Source organism: Caloenas nicobarica, chromosome 2, assembly GCF_036013445.1.
Source record: "Caloenas nicobarica isolate bCalNic1 chromosome 2, bCalNic1.hap1, whole genome shotgun sequence".
Taxonomy (NCBI): domain Eukaryota; kingdom Metazoa; phylum Chordata; class Aves; order Columbiformes; family Columbidae; genus Caloenas; species Caloenas nicobarica.
Window position 1 is genome coordinate 152,538,305 of NC_088246.1, and position 17,389 is coordinate 152,555,693.

Below are 17,389 nucleotides of genomic sequence, written 5' to 3' on the forward strand. Positions count from 1 at the left end.
GTGTAACTCCAAATGTTGGGGGCTGTGTCTTATCTCTGCCGAAGACATCAATTATCAAGTATCAATGATGTGAGAAAATACAGCGATAATTAACATTTTCAGTAAGTAGGAACTTACGGTATCGCATGAAGTGACTGGAAGAGGGAGGGGTTTCCTGTAGAAATATCAGCTTTCGGTTCTTCGTGTCACAACGTGAACTGAAAGACCTTCTGGCAGCAGAGGAATTCCAGATGTGTCTTCTGCATGACACTCAGCTGTGGGTTACGTTTCCAAGGAAAAAAAGCATGTCTGTTCGCACTCTTGGGCAGATTCCCCATTTCAGCAGACTGAGGACTGGACTGCACTTCAGAGGATGCTGCAACTCATTATTAATTTTCCTTTCCTGATGGTGCAAAGTCCAGCCTTTAAAGTGACATCTTGGCATCTAAGTGATCACTAGTTCACTGTGACTTGAGGATCTCCAGCATTTTTGGTAGAAATCAGCTGTTCATTAGCTATATCCATGTTTGCCTTGTATCTCTGGAGTGTTAACCCAGGTATGGAAGTGTTAGCTTAAATTTCCATGTGTGTTTAGATTGGTGGGTACTCCAGCCAGCAGCTGCTTTGGTTTACAGTAAATTCTTACTCTGAAAAATGTTATCGAAGCCTAAAATTAAGAGGAAGAAAGGGCAAAAGCAGCCTCATAGTTCATGGGTAGAAATGGGTGAGCAGGTCAGCCAGCCAAATAAAGTGGCTTCTAGTTGAGTCTGGCCTGAAGCTGTCCTGCAAGGCCTGCTAAAGTTGGTCTTTTCAGAAGGGTTTAATCGTCCTTTGAGATTTATTAGTTTCTCATTTTTGCCACTGATGCTGTTTAAGTATTGCGCTTGCCTTGTCTTAAGCAGTGCAAAGTCACCTTGCAACTGCCATGCTCACATAGTTGGGTTCTTCGGCACTAACGTGACACAACAGGGCCCAAACCAGCGCTCATCTAGAATTTGCCTATTGATAAAAACTGTCCTGTTGGGCTTTTTATAAAGCCATTTATTTCATGGCATCAGCATCTTGACTCTTACTTGACAGCATCCGACGGTCCCTGCCTCCAGTGGCTTGAGGAGCTCTGTATGGAAAGGCACAAAGGCTGAATTTTGTATTGCAACAAAGCTGTTCATGTACTCTGGGAAGTTAGCTCGCATCTTGCCTTCTTCTGGAAATACTTCGGGGTTAAGCTGTGCTGTGCTGTCCTGGCCAAAAAGCATGGAGAGGTGTGAGTCCCCGGTGACGTGGCCGTGCTGGCACATCCGCTGGGAAAACCACCTGTTCTCCAGCCTGTGAGGGACTTGAGCTGGGCTCTTGTAGACCAGGGCTTTGCTGTGACAGCCGTATCTGCCATGTAGTGTTTTGACAAGTTTAGGCAGGTATTTGTCTGCTGCTGGAGCGCTTCTGGGGTCTTCGTTCCTGTACATTTTTAAAGGGTGTTTTCAAAACCTCCTCAGTAAAACAGAGACAAAAGGCACATTTTAATGATGCGGGTCTTCTCTCGTCGTCCTTCTTTGTGGGGTGGTTCTGGTGTTCCCACCGTGCTCCGGAGCAAGGCACGGCAGCTGTTATTCTAGCTATGTGCCATCTAACGCTGGATAATGTTGCAAGATCCAAAAATAAAAAGTGGAAAAATATGCAGACAGAAGAAACAAAGCACAATTTTACCTCTTGGGCAGTGCAACTCCCTTCCCTCTTCCAAGCACAGCTTCACCCCCCGAGCCTGGAAAGACAGATAACTCCGTTGGGTTTTTACCACCTACTCTGTCTTCCCACACTGAGTTTTAATCCTTGGCTCCCTTGAAGAGCTGATGTTGTTACACTGCTACTACAGGTCCTGTGGTGAAATACTGTTCCTCTCTCCCTCCCCAGCCTTTTGGAGTTACACATTTCTTCACTCAAGAAAAACACGTCAAGGTCATCCCCAGGCTCATTGGAGAAGCAGGGAAGAGAGTGGTATATAGGTGTTTGTTTAATCCCATCTCTCTTAAAATACAAGCACCTGCTATGTGCTTGCATATTTTCCGTCCCAGTATTTGTGATACAGGAGAGTTTTGTTACAGGCATTAGGTGTAGAAGCACTGAAGAACAAAAATGGTTTACGCAAGCTCTGGCAAGGAATTAAAACCTCCTCTCCCATAGCCTGGCTGGGACCATACCCTCTCACCTCTCCTTTCCTTTGGTATACCCATGTCCCTAGCTTATGAGTCACTATCTGAATAGCTTGGCTTCTTGGCACAGTATAGGACACACTGATTTCCAAACAAGTCCGCAAGGATGTGCCAGCTGAGTGCCACAAATGGCAAAGGCCATGTCAGACATGCGAGTCTCTTATTTATCTGTTTACTTGTATGTTTAAAGTTACTTATTGCCTTTGGCAAAACTAGAGCAGTCATTCAGTTTATTGGAATTGCCCAAGTACGTCTCGGATCAGATAAAAGTCTATTGAGATGCGATTATCAACAAGAAAGCGTTGCCAGCTTGGCCTCCATGAGGAATGTGGGTTCTGACTTGAAACAAATGCATGGCAAGGCTGTAATTTTGGTTTGGTTTTCTCCCCAAAAAAAGAATGGGAAGTGCCTCATCTTTCATAAGTCTTTACCCACCACGCCCCCCAGTGAAACTCAGCATTTTTTCATCCTGCAAAGGGGACCCAGAAAATTATTTTGCTAGAGCAGGCTACAGTCAATATGCAAACATGCTATGGAGGAGCTGAGCCTGAAATGTTGCTGCTCTCCAGCAAATTTCCTATATATGTGTGCCAATTCTCTTCATAGCTGTGGAGAGCAGGGATGCCCGGCTTCCCAGGGCACGAAGGTCTCATGTTTAGCTTGTTCCAACAGATCACAGTACACAGGATCTCAGTATAATATCCTTAATCATGTCTCATTTCCCTGTTCCCCCTCTTCCATGCTCTCCCTGCAGCCAGGAACTCGCCATTACTGTAGGAATTCACACCAACATCCCAGCATTCAGAAGCAACACTTGCTATTTTTACCTGTTTATTGGGGGTTTTTTTTGGAAGCAAAATGCTCAAGACAAAACAAACAAGTCAATAAGAAAAGCATTTAAATCAATGTGCAGTCATTATAAATGATATCAGGGCGAAGGAATGCAAACAGGCCAGTCCATGGCTTGATGCTTTTAGCTCCCATCCCTCTGGTTTGTTTTTAATTTTGAGCACAAGAAGGGGCAAGTATTTGACCATATGCTTGCAAAATGCTGGTTACACATGTCTCCCAAACTGTGTTGTCATAGTGATGATATGTCATGTGTGTGTCATGTTTTGCCATGCTGTGAATGTGCCCATGCAACTCCAAACCTTACTGCGTTTCCGTCTCGTGTTCTTCTTCACCAGTAACAACCATTGTTTCCAGTCAGCTTCTGCATCCATTCTGAATAAATTGGAAATGTGATTTCATTTCAGTCAGTGCCACTGGGAAATTCATACCCTGGGAAGTTAGGAAGGGTATTGCAGGGAAAACGTTAAGCATGTGCTTAAACGTCATTGATGTTGATCTAGTTAAGTGTGTTCTTAAGCTTTAGGAGCTATTGCCAAGTGTTGGTCTTAATGGAGGGTTCTGAAAGAAGGGGAATTGATCTCCACTTGCAAGGGCCCTAAGATGGAAGTGCACCTTGACGGGGGGAATAGTCAGGAGAAGTTGCTGATATTGCTGTGAACATTACCTTGGTTATACCTTTTCATTTTCCAAAGATAAGATCCTTTCAGCGTGATCTGAAGATTCCTTTGATTTTCAAAAGTGGTTTTTTTTTCCCATTGTGATTTGTTTTTTCTTCCCTTATTTTTCTTGTTATGTAGTCGGCTTTGCAGTTTTAACACGGTTTTGAAGTTAACACTACTTTGAGGCAGTGATATCTGGGCCAAAGAGGTTCACACCTCTTTGGTGTGAGCAAGTTCTTGTGATTTTTGGGGAGGAAGGTCTTGTGATGAGGATTTGGAGGAGCACAGAATCAAGGCTCCTAGGTCCAGATTCGATCTCTGTGGCTTTCCCTCCTGCGAGCCTTTGGCAAATGAGAGATTAATGCAGACTCCATATAACCATCTTTAAAATAGATATCCCTTGGGGAATATATGGATTAATTAACATTTCAGAGATGCTTTTGAGTTCCTTTGATAGGTTTTGCAGAAATGCAAAAGGGTTATTTTTCTTGCTAGACATAGACTGTCTGAAGGATGTATTTTAATGATGTTGGTTTACCACCTAAGAGCTCTTTTTCAAATGGAAGACTATTTAACTTCTTATGTGTGTACTAATATGGTGTTTTACTGCCAATTTTAGCCAAATAAAATATACAGTGTCTGGACCAAGACTGGGTTTGGTACCTTCATATCATGAAAGCTCGTGCTGATAATTTGCCAGTAGCCTCAGGGCTCCGATAGTAATTTGCCAGGTGCTATACAGAACCTAATTTGCATCTGTATTTACATAAATGCTTTAATTAAAATTATATGCACCAACCTGAGATAGATGAGCAGCACTGCCTGCTATTTGTTTAAATTCCTTGAAAACAGAACTCTGCCTTGGCTGCTTCTTGCCAAGTGTACGACTTGACAAGGCTATTTGAGGTACCGACTGGAAACGTGAGAGACTTCTAGTTAGGCTCTGCTGCAGACTGAGGAGCGACCTTCAGCTTCCAGGACCAAATTCTGCCTTTATTTTAGCAAGAGAGGAGATTTGAGCATCTTGATTCTAGGGGTCATATTTGGTCTGTGGAGGCTCTAGATTTAGGGTTGTTTTGTGCAGTCAGGATTTATAGCTTCTTGCAGACTGTGCCTGCTTTGTCACACATGCAAGATGTGAAATCCCACTGAGGACAGTAGAAAAACATTTTAAATACAACTTCCATGAAGAATAGAACTTTTGAGTACTGTTCATCTTTGAACAGAGCATTACAAAGCTTCTTGTAGGGCATAGCTCTCCAAAAGGGATTTCTGGGCCCAAGGAGAGTCCTGTTTTTGAAAGTGGGACATGTGAGAGCTCATGGGTGGGTTTGGATGAAGGTAATAGAGTCTCTGGCTGAGGTTTATACTTAGACCACACATTTAATCTGGAAAATGCAAGTACATAAATACAAATAAATCAAAGCCCAAGTTCAGTCTAAGTTTTGCAGTTTGCCTTTGGACTGCAAAGGATGTTCTGGTTGATGTCGCTGTGCTGCTTCCCAGTTACTCAGATGTAGTAAAGTCTTGCAAAGGGAACAAATTGAGTGGCAAAGTTATGACTGATTTCACAGACAACTTTGAAGATACACGAAGGACAAGCTAAAGAGGGCCATAACTACCCTGCCTGGATTTGGAGGATTGCTGAGCTTTATTTAAAGGTTTTTACTTACCTTGCTCTATACAAGATACTTCAAAGCCACTCTTTCCCTCGCTGGGAGGTTGAATACAAGTCTGAGCATCACTCCTTGCTTTCTCCAGTGACATCTGACTGTATTTTCTTGTCCGGTTTGACAGAGACCAGTACAGAAAGGGCAGGTACTGGTCACTGCAGGGGTGATGTGGTGCCGGGGCCGCCATCCATTCAGCACTGGGGCTCTGCCGGGGGGACGTAGCCAGGCAGCGCTTTGCACTGCTGGGACATGATGGTCTCAATCAAGTCATGAGTACGACAGCGCCAGATTAGCGATCTTGCAAAGCCGCAGCCTTAATTTAAACTGAAAAAAAACGTAAATCTGAGCTGTCAGTCTCACTTTGAGTCTCACTAATGAGAGGTTGAAAACATTTCCCCTGTAAGTTCATTATGGCGAGAAGGTGCTCTCGAGAAGGTGGGGAAGGCAGCTGAAGGAAAGCAGCTCTTCTGTCTCCCGGTGTGAGGGACCGAGAGGTTGCCCAGTCCTGCGTTTTACGGTCACTGAGTGGAGCGAGGAGGGAAGGCAGCACAGAGCTCAGCTCCTCGCTGCTAATGAAGCTTTTCCGCGTGAGGGGAGCAGATGAAGGTGAGGGTCTGGGATGTGGTGCACAGGGAAGAAAAACCAAAAAAAAAAAACCCCAAAAAACCCAACATCCCTCCAGGGAAAGTGTCCTGTTAGGGCGGGATATGTGTTTGTGTTAAAATCTCCTCTGCAGTTGCCTCGCTGGCAGGGAGGTCTGTCGGCCGGTTGTCCCCGCTCAGCCCCTCGCTTTTCCCCTCTGCCATCCCCAGCGCATCTCCCGGCAAGGCCGGCACCGCAGCCCGGCCCACGGGAAGGAACAGGATGGCGGCTGGGGGGGCACAAGCCCCAGAATGTTGGAGTTTGCAACCCTGTTTCAGCACTAGAACAGCCACTGTTTTCAATTTGGACCAACATCCGAGGCGTTGGTACCGCTGTTGCTACCAAGTTTGGTGCCTCTGTCTTTCCCAAGGTGACCTCTCGGTGTGTTTTGAGGTGGGAGATCAAGCCAGGGAGGGGTTTCTTTCAAAAATCATTTTGCCTGTCTGATTTAAAAATTCACCGGTAATGCCTGAAGTGTACCAAGCGCTGTAAGCCAGCCTTTAATCAGCCTCTGCGTATTTTAAGAATCGTGCCAACCGTTACTGCCTCAGAGATACCTGGAGATTTGGTCCAGAGAAGCCTGGCCTAGTTTTTTCGGGGTAGCTAGCAACGCGTTTTCATTTCCCTATTTAACGTCAGCTTCCCCAGTCTCATTTTTCAAGGTGTTTTCTTCAAAAGATCGCGAAGCTCCGAGCAACCAGTTAATGCATGGGGGAAGAGAGAAGTCAGGGTGTGATACAGCAGTAATTCTTGCAATTATAAGTATACTAAGTATATTAAATGTATTGTCAGCCATGGATGGAGTACGGTGTGGTGGGTGCTGGAAGGAGGGTCACCCTTGGGCGAGGGGACCTCCGGCCCTGCCGTGGTCAGGACATCTCGCTCGTCTGCGGCTCTTTGGTTATAGATGTGCAATGCTGGAGGCAGCACCCAGCAGCCTAGTGCAGGGCCGTCGCTGTTTCCCTAATGAAGACAAGGCTTAATTGGGTAAAATCGCAGTGAGAAAATGTTGGGGTTTAATAATTTGCGTATCAGAAATCATTAAGCTGTTAGGCTGGGGGTTTGTTTGCGTTACACAGCTGGTGTGGTGGAAACGATTACTCATCTTGCTATCCTAGCTCTTCAGACTGGGAAAACAGAATATAAAGAGGCTGAGGGATCCATCCTGATGATCCTCTGGATCTTGAGTATGCCAGACAGGCATCCCAGAGCCAGGAAAGAAATGCTTGGCTTACTCAGACCCCTCTGGAGCTCTGACTCAAGCACACGTGCAAATGGCCCCACTCACCGTGTCCCCAGGTCCCTGCAGAGCAAGGTCTTGCCAAGCGGGCGCCCCGCTTCCCATAGCAGCACACTTACTATTCAGGTGCCTGGGCAATGTGTTGCTATTCCCAGCATAACACCACCACCAAAATGTGCAAAAAGCATCTCTCAGAAGCAAAAGGACTCCATCCTGGCAAATCACTTGAGAGCTCTTTGTTTTCACCGGGAGTTTATTAGACTTACCGACTACTTTATTTTTTTTTTTTTTCTGCTGACATTTGGAGTTGCAAGCAAATTTTCTGAGTCACTCCTGCTACAGCCACCTGTTGATAGGCATCCTCCTGGAAGTGTCCTTTCTCCATTTCCCACTTGTGTGTACAAATTAAGTTGATTTGAGACCTTCAAGATGTCTGCAACAGGTCTCCTCCTCCTAAAACAGGATCCAGCCTTTTGTCACACAAGGCCAGTTTTTATTTATTATTTCTGTTTCAGGGCACCTCAAGGCACACATTGGGGTTGATGAAATGACATAAAACAAAGCTGGAGGCTGTGACAAATAGTTCATAATCATGGAGGAAAACTTGGCAGAGGGGCAGAGAAGGGGAGGGGTGAATTAATGCTAAAATGTGTGTGCGAGTGTTTTTGTCTCAGGTTAGCTTTCCTAGATGTTGTCAACTGTCTAAGTTTTGCACGCCTAACAGCAAAGAAGTTAAATAACATTTAATAAAAACAGAAGCAGAATGTGAAGGGGGCATTTACTGAATTTGGAAATCAATCCAGATGCCCTTTCACTGTTAGTTAGATTTTATTATTTTTTAAAAATCTACCTTTTTGATTTGGAGTCACCCAACAAAACTAATCCTTGGCTCAGATAGATGTTTGACTTAAGTTCTAATGTTCTCTTTTTCTTCTTTTTAAGCTAAAAAACCCTTAGCTTTAAAAAAAGATATGGTATTTGCAGAATCAGTAGAAAAGCTGACCCAGATAAAAGTGCGCAAAAATTGGTTTCATGCCCTAGAACTTTTCCTGCATGCTTTTTGATGCAATGTATCTGATCCTTCAAAAAGGAGGTAACATACAGTGATCTCAGCAGCTTTGAAGAATTGTTCTGGAAGAATAACAAGGAGCACTGGAGAAAGGAGTGTGCACGTGTACCTTTTTTTTTCCTTCTCATTAAATATATCGTGAGGCAGAAGAAATTAATGTTATGTTGCTGGTTATGTGGAAGGATAGGATAAATTTTGTATGAAATCTGGTTTTGTCTGATTTTTAAATGTGAAAGTGCGTTGCTCCTCCTCACAGTAGGGTGAATTGCGTTTTATCTTCCTTGGTTAAAACCTGCTTCTACTGGACTGAGTGGCAAAGGCGTATCCAAATAGTAGCAGGATCCACTCTCAGAAATGTAATTATGCCCTGGATCCTGAATCGGGTAGAAAGCTGTAAAAAGCATCTGCTGCTACAGATGTATTCCCATATAAATAGGATCCAGCTCTTAAATTGATTCAAGTGCAGCACTTAAATCTGCGGGAATCAGACATTCAGTGCCTGAACCTGTATTGCTTTGGCTTCCAAAAACATCCCAGGCTGTGGACACAGAGGTGTAACAAATCAGTGTTCAATACGGGCATCGCCACAGTGAAGATGATAAATTGGTAGGACAGATTTGTGGGGCCACGAGCCTGGCAGGCTGTAAGGAGAAAGTTTCATTCCATCCCTTTGTATTCTCTGCCTTAAAAAAAGAAAAAGTCTAGCCAGAGGGGAAGGATGGGCCCAAAGTTACTGGTTCTTAACAGAACAAGCAGCCACAGTGCCCAGGCTGTGCTGGCCGTCCTCAGGGTAGGGAGAAAAGGCCACAAAAGCAACTGCTTCATCCAGTCCTTGGGGGTCAGGCACTGTTTTTCGGTGCTCGGTGTTTGCAGACTTTCCTGTTTCGCTGCGTTTGCTGGAGCCGGCGGGGCTCGATGTGCCGGGGCTGGGGCTGTGCAGCCAGGGAGCGAGTGGAGCAGCAGGAGCGTGTCCCGGGAGATGCCCACCTCAAGCGGGATGCTCTGGAGATTGCAGTGAGGAGAGCAGATGAAGCTCAGCACCGAGCAAGACCATATAGCAATGTGTAGAGGACTCGGGGCAGCCTTTCTTACGTTCTCTTTGTGGCTCCTGGATTACTTGTAGCTGAAAGTAGGTCACCTGGCACCAGTGTAGGGGCTGCTGACCCAGGTGCATCTCACTTCACTTTCCAGATATAGACACTCTTACTGAAAATAAGAGATTCAATAACATCTAATGGCACTGGTCTTCAAGAGCAAATGGAGCACAAATACCATTATTTGAATGAAGTGACTTCTTGCTTTATGTTTACACCCTGTGTTCATTTAGTTTCTTGTTCCACTTTTGCACTGATGCTGCTCTGTTTGGCAGGAATTTGCAGACACGTCGGTGCTTGCAGCCAAAAGTAGTAAAGGTCTAAACAGCCGGAAAAGGGAAACCCCTTCCTCTTGTATTTATTTTTATAACAGCAAAATGTAGTCACTGGCTGGCCTCATCAGTCTTTTTTTTTTTCCCCCTTTTAAGTTTTTAGGGGTTTGGTTTTGGTTTTCTGTTTTTGTTTTTTGGTTTTTGGTTTTTTTTCATTTCAGCTTGGGGGCTGAGGGAAACAAAAGAGGGAATGAATTAAGAGCAGAAGAAAAGAGTGTCTGCTGTTGGGCTGTGTCATGTGGTGAGGAAATCAGGCTGAAACTGGAGAGACCGGGCCAAACCTAACAGCAGTGCTGGGAGGCTTTAAATTGTGTCACCCTGACAGCGGATCTAAGCAGTGAAAATAGCTAGTGATGTTTCTGGCTGCAGTCTAGGTTAAATAGCATTGTGTATACCTGAAGTGATGCTGATAGGCTGCTACTCACATTTTTTGCCCTACCTGCCTGCATGATGCCTCTTTCAGGCGGTCTGGAATGATGACCCCATGCTTTCCAAATTGGCATATGCACTTAGACCATGTGGACCGATATGGGTTAGCATGTTTTTATATCATGTTTGCTTCCGTTCTCTCTCGCTCTGTTGGTCTTTTCCTTTCTAGCACTGCTGTTGTTATGAGCTTGGGTATTTGGGGGAGAGAGGAAGGAGCGTGTGACTCTTGGCTGTGCTCCCTGTGTACAACATGCACCACGTCTCTTCAGCAAACTTGTACGCTGACACCTGGATGGATCTAAACACAGGGACTGGACATCCCGTGGTGTTGAAAATTAATTAGCAGATGAACAGTCTGCAGCTCGGTTGTTTAAAAAATAAAATAAAAGTTATTGCTGTACATATGTTGGGCAGCAAAAGCGTCCTGCAACAGTACGACTGTAGCAACTGCTGTGTCGGAAAACAGTTATCAATCATGGTTCTGTCAGAGGAGGGTCTGACAACTGTTTTCCAACATGTTCATTACTATGGGCAAGTAGGTAACTAATCAGAGGGTGACAGTCTGAAGTGCAAGGTTTAAGATGAGTAATGTGAAATAGTATAACTCTGCTAAAAGCCAAATAAATTAATTATGAACTTTCTGTTGTCCAGAACCCTACAGGACATCGCTCTCTCTGGTTGAATTTTCTTATGCAATCAAACATTCTTCTCCTTGCTTTAAAGCCCTTGCTGCCAATTTAAAATAGTACACGAGACTGAGATTTCTCACCCTTCAAGAAAACGCTTCAATTTGTTGAAGGAAACTAGGAAGAGTTAAGGAGATAAAAAGAAAGTAATATACCTTTCTCTGTGCTGACATCTGCAGCTTGAGGGATGTGTTGAAAAGTAAATATAATCTGCTTTGAGCAATGCTGTCCCATTCTCTTTCATTTTGGTTGGGTGCTCTGATTCCCAATGAACGAGGTGCAGAAAGGCTGTATGACCTGAGCAGAGACACGGGGGTCATCGCCCTACGCTGGGGCCGTGGGGGTTAACGTTGTTTGTTTGCATATTGCCAGGGGCTCGGAGCAGAACCCGGGAGTAAAGGCAGCCGTGGTGGCTGCTGGGCTGCTATCTCCATTTCAGCTTCGTTCAAAAGACTGGAAAGAGGTGGCTGAGCATTGAGAGGGATAGGGGTAAGGCTGCTGGGAATCATAGAATCATGAATTCAGACAGTCATGGAATAGTTTGGGTTGGAAGGGACCTTCAAAGCTCATCTAGTCCAACCCCCTGCAATGAGCAGGGACATCTTCACCCAGATCAGGTTGCTCAGAGCCCCGTCCAGCCTGGCCTTGAATGTCTCCAGGGATGGGGCACCTACCACCTCTCTGGGCAACCTGGGCCAGTGTTTTACTGCCCTCATTGTAATAAGTTTCTTCCTCATGTCCAGCTTGAATCTCCCCTCTTTAAAACCATCACCCCTTGTGCTGTCACAACAGGCCCTGCTAAAAATTCTGTCCCCATCTTTCTCACAGGCCCCTTTTAAGTACTGAAAGGCCACAATAAGGTCTCCCTGGAGCCTCCTCTTCTCCAGGCTGGACACCCCAACTCTCTCAGAGGTGCAGGGATATCCCCAGGCCTCCCCAGGCATCACCATCTGCACAGGGTGTGTATGTTGACGCAGAGACCACAGGGCACTTCTGTGTTTTTAATGGCTTTTTAACGGTGTGTTCAGGTATTTAAGGAAAATCTGGATTGTGTTTTATGTGTTTTTCTTAGGGATGGGCACAGGATGGGTTAATTTTATGAGCTTCATAAAAAGGTGTTGAAGTGGACGATGCTCATGAACACGTTACTCGCACAGAAATCTGCCAGGTCCTTGGTGAACAAGGACCGGACTGGCAACGCGGAGCTGTTGGGGCACTTGGGATCCATTGAGATAACTGAGATTTCCAGCATGTGGATACAGACGACTTTCAGGAACACTTGTATCTGCTAATGGTGCTGTAATAACAGTCTGCAATCTACAGGCTGCAAACCCCCCATTTCCCACACAGCTGTGCATATTTAATTCGGTTGAAGGCATTTCTAGTCTAGTGTTAGAAGTAATTCAGATTGCTAAGGTGGTAATTTTCATCATGGTAGTTTTTAGGGAAATCAAGGTATAAGCTAGACCGAGAAGTTAATAAATGGTTAGTACAATAGAAACTCTGGGGACATGGCAGGCGGTTGCCAGTGCCCCAGCCTGCACCCCAGCCTCGCTGAGCCAGCAGCCGAGGAAAACAGCATCCCAGGGCTTTTGTTAGCTTTATGAAGAAAGTTTTCCCTGACCTATTGCCTGTCCCACCAAATGTTGGGCGTTGGGACAGGCAGGAGATGGGAATGGGTCACCCAGGGTGCTGGGGCAAGATGCTAAAACCTCGTGTGGCTGCAGAGGGTCAGCACGACCTGCTCTGCAGCGATGCTTTCAGCTGACCTGCAGCAGGGGTTAAGCCACCAAGTGGGCATCTTTCAGGAAAAGAGGTCAGGAGGAGTTTGGGTTTTATTTTTCTTGGTCTCAGGCACAGTTAGGGAAGTGCTTTCAGGGCTCCCAACCCTGTAAAACGTTCTTTTGCAAAATTGATCGTTTCCGTAGGTTGAGAGAGTCTCAAAGGAACTTTTCTGTAAAGCAACTAAGAAATACTCTCTTCCATACCCTAACAGCAGCTCAGGGTTTACATTTAGCTCACTAAAGATATCTTAACAATACGTATTTTGGGAGAAATTTCATGGCGAACAAAGCAAAATAATCCCATTTTCAGGTGGTTAGTACTGTAGCCTTTGGGTTGCAGAAACCACGTGGAGTGCTGATGTTAATCAAGTTACTTTAAAAAAGTATTTTAAAAATATTGTTGTTTATTTTGTTTTCATTTTGCCATGAGATACTACTCTTTTTTTGGAAAGCATCCAGAATAAGGAAGCAGCTGGTGGCTGCATCGCCTGCTCAGTGTGCGGAGAATGAAGGATGGCTGGGGTGGCTGGAGTTACCCTCTGCGTGCTGTGGGCAGCGCACACATACACAGGCAATCCCTGAAAACCAGGCAGTGTGTGGTAACTCATAAATCACTGTCACGTGTTTCGTATGTGTACTCACCAGGACACCGTGCAAGAGCGAGCAGATACAAATCTCCCCAGCTCCTGCCTGTGACTGTGCAGGCATTTACCTGGCACAGCTCATGTCGGTGAGGACATGACACCTGCATGAATACTCTCCTGTGGAGTGGAGAGGTCTGCTCTGAATTTTCGTGATCCCAGAGTTGTAATGCATTTCGGGGCAGTGATGCTTTCGTGCCAGGCAGAGCTGCATCCCCTGCCTTGAGCTGGCTTGGAGTAAGCATGGCCCCACGGGAGGCTGCTTAAGACAAACTCAGGCAGGACTCATTTTCTTTTCACTAGTAATTACCTACCTCTTGCAAAAAACCAAAAAAAAATGGCATTTCTGTATAAAACCTGTTTGTGACTCTTTCATTTCACTGTTGCCTAACTCTAGACTTTCAAAAGCAGTAGCAGATCTCCCAAAACGATGAAATGGTTTTAAAGATCTGAAATACGTATATGTGTATATATTACCAACTTCTTCCTGAGCGTTATGCTAAACTCAAGTCAGATTCTCACAGCCACAAGGGGTGAAAACTTTTTGCATACTTTCTGAAGAGGATTGTGCAGTACGATCACAACAGCAAGGGACTGGATTTAATGACCCTGGAGATTTCTTCCTGTTTTAAGTTTCCTGAAGTGGGAATCCTCAGAGAAATTTCACCAGCTGGGTCTTTAGGAAAAGCACCAAAAATTCTGTTGCTCATTATACAGTCCTGAGAAGTGGTGGCACCACAGCTATGTATTTATTTTAATTATCTTTCTAAGCAGAGGTTAGAGATGGAGGGAAAGACAAAGCTGTGTTGCACTACATGCAATTTTGTTGTTCTTTAAAAGCATTTTATTCATAGAGTGGTTTCCATCCTTGTTGGCAAGATGTAGGGTTACCTTTACGCGTTGGGCACAGCACTAAAAAAACCAAGATTTCAGATACTGGGTTCAGTGTAAGATAAGTGGACAAACCCATTAAATACAGAAACTGCTCAGCACTGAGCTTGCAGCCTGTGATGGAAGAACAGGGAATTTGCCCGGAAAGAGGAGGAAGGGCAGAAGAAGGCACCCCGCAGAGTGCAATAAGAGGTGTGGATGTAAATAGCACAAAATCTACAGCTATTCTGTATATTTCTCTTCTACAGTTTAGTGAAACTAGCATTTTTTTTGCCTTACTCTGAGATGGAGCAAAGCGAGAAGCAGCTTCCCTGTTATCTATGAATAAACATGCAGCTTTTTCTATTCTAAGCTCTTAAAAAATGGTTTTGGTTGTGTAACAGCTCCTGGCCTCCCAGCTCCTCCAGTAGCCATGCTACTCTTTCAGGAAATCAAGTCTTATCTTCCCTTGAAAAGAAGCAAAAAAATACCTCCCTAACCTGCTGGGAAGTAGCAAAAGACTCTGTGATTTCTTTGGGGTTTGCCAGCTGACCTTCCTCTGGCCAGATAACAACAGTGTGAAGTTTCAAACTCAAATACTTCACCTGGAGCCGAAAATGCAGGTTGTGCTCTTGGTGCTGCTGAAGCAATCCATAAGCTTCTGCCTCTTTTCTTGAGGGACTAGCAGGGTGTTTTGCTGCATGTATTTCTTTTAGTCAGGGTGGTTACATGTCCATTTATGTTCCCTTTTCCTATTCTTTGCAGGCGTGGAGATTCTCAGGTGTGTGTGTACACACACCTGCACAGCCACTGCAAAAGGGGGAAATTGTATTGGTTCTGCTCTTGCAGCTGCTGAAGGTGAAGCTTCCTCTCCCATTTCTTTTGGTGGGGAAAAAAAAAGGCAAACATGAGGAAAGCAAACTTTAGCTTTGGGACACAGCAAGTGAGTCCCTTTAAAGAAGAGAAGGGCAATTTTGATGGCATTTTGTTGAAGTTCCCAGGAGCCAAATAGAGCTTGTTCTGGTACGTGTCTGCTGCAGCAGCTGTTTTGTGGGTATTTCCAGTCCGAACTGCAGCAGAAGTATCTTTGGACACTGGTGTGAGTGCTCTCCACTGTCTGCTTGGCCTAAGAAATGTGGATTTTTTTTTTTTCCCCAAGAGGCCCCCAACATTCATTGTGTTACTGTAACAGGGCTGGAGCACCAAATCTCTCCAATTCTGTGTCTGTCAGTGGAAAAGGGAATTACTGCAGTTCCTGTCAGTCGGCATTCCTGGGTGCTGGCTTAAAAACTAAATTGGCAGTCAGAGAGTGGAAGAGGTGGCTGCTATTTTCTCCTTTTTTTTTCTCCTTTTTTGCTGACTTACATAGCTTTTCTCTTTTGTGTAGGTAACAGAAGTTCTGCTCACCTTCAGAGAAGTATAAGCACTGAGATTCCCAAGATGTAAGAAATGCAGTGCTGTGAGTATTTTTTGCTATTTTGCTTTAAATGAGAAACCCAAGGTTGCCCAAACAGAAGAAAGATTTTTTGGGTATTTTTTGTTTTGGTGTGTTTTTTTTAAAGACACTAAGAAATGTTTACAGCAAGCAAATCCAGTCTTTTGGAACCACTTGTGTGCCTTCGGCACTTCTTTGCAATCCACAAAATAAAGTCAGCATTGTATTACCACATAGGCTGAATAATTATCTCACTGCAGATATGAACCACATGAATGCATTTAACTGAGAATATGCGTGGCAGAATGGACCATTAGCACCATCTGAAGCTCGTTTGTTGTTTTCAAGCTCTACCAACCATTGGAAGACACAATCTTGCTGGAGAGTTGAGGTGTTCCTCATGAAGAACACCTGCATCTTTTGAAAACAGAGAAGAGCATAGATTTGCCATGAAGTTGGTTTTTTATGTGTGCACAGCACCCCAGCCCTGTCATCAAAACAGAAAACCATCCAATATTGATCTCTTCCCTGATCTGATAAAATAACTTTGGAGGAACTTTTACACCATGGGAGGCACCTACATGCAGGGTGCCTTCCCTTGCTCCAGAGCAGCTCAGCCAGGAGCTTTTTAAAAAAATATATATAAATATATTTACATAAAAGGATATATTTAAGGAGCAGCTGCACTATGGCCTTTTCCTATGCATTGCTAAAGGGTCTGGGCTGTGTTTTCCTAGCAGCTGTGGCTGGTTTGCAGCTCTCCAGCTGGACTGGCCGGGGCCGCACTAAGCCGACCCGGGCAAGCCCTGCCTTGAGCCCAGGTCTGTGTGTCTGGCATAGTGTGGGCTCCTGGAACAGCCTCTGTGGGCTGGTGCAAGGCTGGACCACAGGGCTAAAATTTGGATTGGAGGTTTGGATGCTGTTGCTCTGAGCTTCACTCCTGTTCTGTAAGTACATTTTCTTTGCAGAGGGGTTGAATAAGGTGGTTTTTTTGAGGTTTTTAAAATCAGCCCAACTCCTGTCCCATTTTTACCTTGTTCTATGGTGATGGAAATCTATGATTACTTGGAAATCAGCAGAGTTTTGTTTCCATTTTTATTTCAGTGGCTTACAGTCTGTTTTCTGTTACAGCAACACAAATCTATTCAGGCTAGAACAGAATAAAAGCCCAAATTGAAATCAGCCTGAAAAAAAGAAAGGACTATGTTTTGTTAACAGGAGAGAAACCAAGTCCATCAGTGTTTGGTAAAGATGTAAAAGTTCCTTAATAAATACTTAACAAGCATTCAGAAACTGGTAGTCAAAAAAACGGAATAAGCAATCCTACTTTTAGCCTTTTGTGGAGGATACTGTCAATGGGTGTAGTTACTGAGAGAAAAAGGATATAAGATTATGATGATGTTTTGTATTGATCTGCCCTCAATAAGGTCAATAGCTTATATTCTCCCTTTGAATCGAAAACATTTTCTCCGAACTCCTTGCTGTTTAAACTGTCACACGAGACCTGCTAATCAAGCTGTGGGGTTTCTTTTTCGTCAGTTACTTAGAAAACATTGCACAGAATGGGCTCTGGCCTCTTCTTTTATGTCTGTGTTGGCTCTGGAGTAATGGGAAGAATAGACACGGATTTAGGTGAAGAAAATTCAGCAGGAAGATGCTGTGTGTACGTATTGTGTGTCTCAAAGTATATCCATACACTAAAAATGCTCTTTGCTCATCTCAAAAGCAAAGTTTGCCTGTTTGGGGTTTTTGGGGGTTGGTTTTTTGATTTCTCTTAAGTAGGCAGTGTTGGGATTT

General features: G+C 44.5%; 1 protein-coding gene across 4 annotated transcripts in view; it reads left to right on the plus strand.

Moving 5' to 3' along the window:
* ZHX2 (zinc fingers and homeoboxes 2) overlaps positions 1-17,389 on the plus strand; it is a 75,331-nt gene that overhangs the window by 15,412 nt on the left and 42,530 nt on the right. For 2 of the 4 annotated variants that reach the window (XM_065629934.1, XM_065629933.1), the window contains exon 2: positions 15,545-15,616. The exons of 1 other annotated variant lie outside the window; for it this stretch is intronic. The gene's annotated coding sequence lies outside the window, so the exon portion shown is untranslated. Of the gene's footprint in view, positions 1-14,922; positions 15,016-15,544; positions 15,617-17,389 lie in introns of all 4 variants that reach the window. One more of the 4 variants, XM_065629932.1, reaches the window with a different exon arrangement.